Source organism: Podarcis cretensis (assembly GCF_951804945.1).
Source record: "Podarcis cretensis genome assembly, chromosome: 17".
NCBI lineage: Eukaryota > Metazoa > Chordata > Lepidosauria > Squamata > Lacertidae > Podarcis > Podarcis cretensis.
In genome coordinates this window covers 9,850,550-9,856,838 of record NC_137187.1, presented here as the reverse complement: position 1 = coordinate 9,856,838, position 6,289 = coordinate 9,850,550, and the positions used below count along the sequence as shown (strand labels likewise).

General features: G+C 47.0%; 1 protein-coding gene and 1 long non-coding RNA gene across 2 annotated transcripts in view; both read right to left on the bottom strand.

The window, feature by feature from the left end:
- Positions 1-6,289, bottom strand: part of LOC307206522 (uncharacterized protein) — a 156,439-nt gene that overhangs the window by 90,616 nt on the left and 59,534 nt on the right. The gene's annotated exons all lie outside the window — the stretch shown is intronic.
- Positions 1,309-4,618, bottom strand: LOC307206073. The gene is made up of 2 exons (XR_013834261.1): positions 4,095-4,618; positions 1,309-1,655 (listed from the first exon to the last, which is right to left on the bottom strand). It is a non-coding gene; the product is annotated as an uncharacterized lncRNA (long non-coding RNA).

Below are 6,289 nucleotides of genomic sequence, written 5' to 3'. Positions count from 1 at the left end.
CTAATCAACAGGTTGTCACCTGGCCTGTGGTCCATTAAAGATCTAGCAAATTTTAATCAAGTTCAAACAAAAGGCTCACAGTTTCACTTAAAGGGAAAAATAGTCTTCATGTATATTTCATATGGATTCTATTGCATTGCCAACTCATGTTCATTCTGGGAAAAGGGATGAAATTGTTGCTAATTTGCCTTCAAGGCATTCTTTTAGGGAGCAAATTATTTATTCAGCACCACAGCCAAAGAACATCTGCTCTCCAAACACCTGTGTTCAATACTGCTAGATGGCTGCAACTATATTGTGGAACTTGCTGGGCATGGAGCCTGAAACTCACGGGATGCAATCACAATACTGTCTGGTAACTCAGGTGGAGTCAAGGGGGGACAGAACCTAGTAGTGGTGAAGGCAGAGGATGGCTCCAGGCAGTTCAAGAGAAGAGCCTATTTGCGCCAGGAATGGAGCAGGTGGCAAAAAGCTATCTCAAAATAGTCTGCTCATGTGATTTGGCTTTTCACACTGGCCAGGATAGGGGGCTGTGAGACATGAAGAGGCAGTTTAGCCCTTCCCTAAAAGTGTCATGGTGCCAACAAAAACCACCTCTCTGAAGCTGCTGTTTCTCCCCATCTAGTTTGGCTCTGACCTGAATTCTGAGAATTGTCTCCTGAGGACTGAAGAAAGATGGAGGAGCTTACCTCTAACTAATAATGAGAGTGAAGGAGATGTGACAGGCTGGTAGAGGGCCTCTCCCTTTCGTTTTCTACTGTAGTCTCACTTAGCTCTAAGAACTTCTGGAGATGGCGTAGTAGCTGAGATTAGACATCTCCCGCCTCCTCAGTATAACTTCAGGGCAAGCTCCTCCAGGCAACTTCCCTCAGCAGTCAGGAGGGAGCCTTCTGAATTCTTAAAAGACTGGGCAAAGCTGCTTTTCAAATGGTGAGGCTTACATGGAGCCAAACTATCTTCTCTTCAGAACTTAACACATTGTGGTGTCCCACTTCAGATGATAGGTGGGCGATTGCATGACTGAAAACTCCTCCTCCAAAAATAAACATCAAACCCTTCTGCGCATAGAAAACTAGGATATCTGTGAGGAGGCTATGCTGGAATTTTCTTGGACGTTTGGTTTTCTATGTGCAGGGGGAAGATTTAAAAAACAAATCTGAGGTATTTTCCATCATGCAGTATCTTGCCTGCAATCGAACCGTTTTACCTCATGATTAGGTAGATCTTTCTAGAAAGCTTTCAAAGCCCAAGAGCCTGTGACAAGGTGTCACCAGGGGAGGATTCTCACTTAGAACAAACTCTACAAGCTTTGGTCAGAGGTTTTATTGTTCTCAGGGGGCCATGAATGTGGAGGTGTGTGTAGCTGGTACAAAAGCCCCTGTTCTCCGGTGGAGCCCCAAAAGTCCCTGGACACGAGCGATGAAGCCACAGCTGCTTCTCAGAAGGCAATCATGAAGCACAAGTAGATGTTCATGTTGTCCTCATCCATTACCATTGCTAAGACTTCGGGCTCTATGTCACGCATAAAAAAAACAGCATGACACTGGCTGTGTTCAGAGAGACGGCTAAGTCCAGCAACATGTCCTTCACGGCCGCATTCCCCAGCAGTTGGGAGTCCTCGCTCTCAGCCATGTCGATCACCTCCATGCCTTCCCCTGTTGATGAAGCCACAAATGTTTCTTCCATCTTCCCCCCGCCTTAAACATAAAGGGGGAATCAAAAATCTATTTTCTATGATTCTTACTCTTTTCATTCACTCTTTCTGCTGAACACTCCATTCTGCCCCTTCCCCTGAATTGTGTTTACATTCCCCTCTTAGGCTAAATCTAGACATATAGTTAAAAAACCGGTGTGAAAATGCTTTTTAAAGAAACGTTCTAAAATATATATTCCCATCGCCAGCTAGTGTCACATTTGTATCGTGCACTTAAAACACCCTTAAAACATTATATTCGAGTCCCTTCGTTTATCCTTACACTACCTCTAGCAAATTTGCATTGAGTTTTCATGAGAACCAGAGGGACGCAGGTGGCGCTGTGGGTAAAAGCCTCAGCGCCTAGGGCTTGCCGATCGAAAGGTCGGCGGTTCGAATCCCTGCGGCGGGGTGCGCTCCCGTCGTTCGGTCCCAGCACCTGCCAACCTAGCAGTTCGAAAGCACCCCTGGGTGCAAGTAGATAAATAGGGACCGCTTACTAGCGGGAAGGTAAACGGCATTTCCGTGTGCGGCTCTGGCTCTGGCTCTGGCCAGAGCAGCGATGTCACGCTGGCCACGTGACCCGGAAGTGTCTCCGGACAGCGCTGGCCCCCGGCCTCTTGAGTGAGATGGGCGCACCAACCCCAGAGTCTGGCAAGACTGGCCCGTACGGGCAGGGGTACCTTTACCTTTACCTTTTTCATGAGAACCAGGTTTTTCCGAGAAAGTGGTTGTTTCAAGAGGAATGGAAATGTTTTGCAACACACGCACATGCATGCTACATTTGGTGCATTTGATATAGCTATTTGCAGATGTGTCTCTCAGACTGTTGCTGCTTCACCGCTGGAGGCTGATGTTGAGGAAATAATTCTCCCTGCTGTGCCACATTGTACTGGCAGTTTCATTGCTCTCCTGCACTGCACAGAAAGCCTTTTGTGCAATCCAGCTGCAGTCAATGCACATGTATGCATGCCTATCTGAAAGCAATGCAGTGTGCGCTGATGACACCCATGGTTCAGTGCACAAGGTGAATGCGCTCCCTCTTCCCCACCACATTGACACCTCTCCAAACAGTTTTGTGCCCCCTTGCAAACAGCTGTGAAAAAAATTATTTTATGGACACAAAAGTGCACCGCACCCCACTTCTGCTGGGCATGCCTATTTAGTTTTCTATGCATTCTAGCAATTGCCAGTTACTGAGGAACCACTGAATGCATCTCACAAAATCCTGGGGCACAGGAGAAATTCTGGGGCACAGAGTTCATACTTCACAATGGCTGTCCATTTCTAGGTAACGGGTGAGCAATCTGTCTTTAACGAAAGCATGACTGCTACAATCAATCTCCTTGAGGATTTCTGGGCAAACCTGGGGTTCTCGTAGATAGATCCTGGCTTTTGAAACCCACTGCCCGGTAAACAAGCCTGCACAACTTGTGACTCACATACCCTCCAACATTCCTCAGATGAAAATAGGGACATTTCTCACTCCCCTGCAACTGACCCTTCTCGATCCCCCAATTTTTGCCGTTCCCCCCGCAGACGATTTCCTATCAGAAGAAGGGCAAGGGCCACCATCACTAGGCCAACAGGACACAGCACACACACCCTCCAACATCCTGAGAAAATCCCTTCATCCCGATTTTATTCCCAGGGCAGAGTTCCCTGGGAGGAGGGATTGTGAATCGCATCGGGGTCTCCTAGCAACTCTCAGCACACTTAACAAACTGGGGTTCCAGGATTCTTTGGGGGAATCCACGACTGTTTAAAGGGATATGACTCTGCTTTAACAGCACATCCTGCTTCCAGGTTCAGCACAGGGCAAGCTATTGCAGATGGTGGGTGGCGCTGTGGTCTAAACCACTAAGCCTCTTGGGCTTGCCGATCAGAAGGTCAGCGGTTCGAATCCCCGCGACAGGGTGAGCTCCTGTTGCTCAGTCCCAGTTCCTGCCAACCTAGCAGCTCGAAAGCACACCAGTGCACGTAGATAAATAGGTACCACTGTGGCGGGAAGGTAAACAGCATTTCTGTGTGCTCTGGTTTCCATCATGGTGTCCCGTTGTGCCAGAAGCGGTTTAGTCATGCCGGCCACATGACCCAGAAAGCTGTCTGTGGACACGTGCCGGCTCCCTTGGCCTGAAAGCGAAATGAGCGCTGAAACCCCAGTCGCCTTTGACTGGACGTAACTGTCCAGGGGTCCTTTACCTATGAGTATATGAAGACAGCTGGTGGGGGGAGGGGGACATTCCACAATCATGGTGTGGGGTTTTTAGGCACAGGTTTTCACTCTTACTGTTGCCATCTTCCTACTGCTATGTCACCACCTTCTGTCTGTTTTGCCTCCGTTCCTGAAACCACTGATTTCTCAGGTTACTATGCCCTGTGGCTCTATCATATTACTTACCTCCTCCCTGTCTCTTGTCCATAGTTGCTTGGAGGACAGCTTGGCTGATGAAGCCATCAGAGTAAACCAGGAAGTGGGTTGTGAAGAGCACAGCCAACAGGCCGATGGTACCCTCCAGGGACACCATTGGGACCAGATCACCCTTTCTCCACCTCTACCATTTGAAAGGACAGGAGACACCCCTCCTCATGGACCCCCTTGAGTTAATGAAGCACTGGGTCAGGTTTCTCACTCCTTTACAGGGCTCATGACATCACCAGACCTTTGTGACATAATACGAGCTCACACACTTCTTCTGCATGCCTCCGGTGAGCAGGATCACAAAGGGAAGGGGACAACAAATAATGAAAACACAGTTGTCTTTGAACAGAGAAAATCTCAGAACAAAGAATGGGGCTGAGGTTTGGGCCAGGAAGACAACTGGCTGATGTTTGTTATATGTAGATACCAATCCATCAGGAAGCGATCCAACATTTCTCTGATGAAAATAGGGGCACCCTATTCAATTGATATTAATATTATTATTAATAGCCTGTCCATCTGACTGGGTTGCCCCAGCCACTCTGGACAGCTTCCAACAGATATAAAAACATAATAAAACATTAAACATGAAAAAACATCCCTATACTGGGCTGCCTTTGGATGTCTAAAGGTTGTATAGATACTTATCTCCTTGGGTCGCATAACTCCATACCCTCCAACATTTCACTGATGAAAATAGAGATGTCTTGAGGAAAAGTGGGGCATTCCAGGATCAAATCAGGAACTGGGACGGCTTCTGTAAATCCAGGACTGTCCCTGGAAAATAGGGACACTTGGAGGGTATGCGTTCTTATTAAATTTTCAGAAACATGGAACTATAGCTGAACAACGGCACACATCCTGTTGATGCAGCTCCTGAAATCTCATAGAAAACTTAAATGTAATAATTCTGCTTCTCATCCAGGAAGGTCATCCCTCTACTAAATATCCCCACAACTAGGAGGCAGGGTTGCTCCCTGTAGTATTGCCATATCTCAAAATATAAGAATCTGGGGAGGTGGTGGTGGCAGCTGTTCATTTTTATGGGACTGGTGGAGGAAAGAATCTAGTCCCCATTGGGGACTTTGAACGACGAACACTTATTCACTAAGATAGCCTCCAGATGGTGCTCTAACATAGTAGATATGTTAGTCCTGGGAAAGGAGACTATCAGCAAGTGAATCAATACAGTACTGCTTTTTATTTACGTCTGACAGGCACCTCCTCTGTGATGCCTTGTTGCAGAGCATCATTTTATTTTTTAGTGTCATCCCAGACTGGAAAAGATCTTGCATGATCTAGCCTAAGTCCTCTTCTAAGCCTGCAGCCTAGGAAGGCCCATAGCTCAGAGGGAGAACATCTGCTTTGCATGTAGAAGGCCAGGGTTCAATCCCTCAGCAACCTCAGTTAGGGCTGGGGAAGTCCCCTGCCTGAAACGCAGACAATCCACTGTGAACCAGTGTAGACCAGACAATACTGAGCTAGACAACCAATAGACAGGAGCCGCAAGGTACACTTTGACAAAATTAGTTGAAGAACCCTCAAGACTATGAACTGGGTGGGAAGCTTCTAAAACAGTCAATTCTTTTTTTGTAAAAATATATATTAAATTTTTCTGTTTTACATTTTAGAATATTCATTTAAAAAACCCTTAAAATATCAGTGACTTCCCTTCTTCTCCTTCCATGGTTCTTCTTGTTCTCTTATTCTGTATGTTAAGGTTAAGTCTGCAAGCTGCACATATTCCATCAGTTTAAGGTGCCATTCTCATTAAGTTGGGACCTCACTCATTTTCCATTTTTGGGCTAACAAAACACGGGCCACAGTAGTTGTTGTTGCTTAGTCGTTTAGTCGTGTCCGACTCTTCGTGAGCCCCTGGACCAGAGCACGCCAGGCACTCCTGTCTTCCACTGCCTCCCGCAGTTTGGTCAAACTCATGTTGGCAGCTTCGAGAACACTGTCCAACCACTTCATCCTCTGTTGTCCTCTTCTCCTTGTGCCCTCAATCTTTCCCAGCATCTGGATCTTTTCCAGGGAGACTTCTCTTCTCATGAGGTGGCCACAGTCTTGGAGCCTCAGCTTCAGGATCTGTCCTTCCAGTGAGCACTCAGGGCTGATTTCCTTAAGAATGGAGAGGTTTGATCTTCTTGCATTCCTTGGGACTCTCAAGTGTC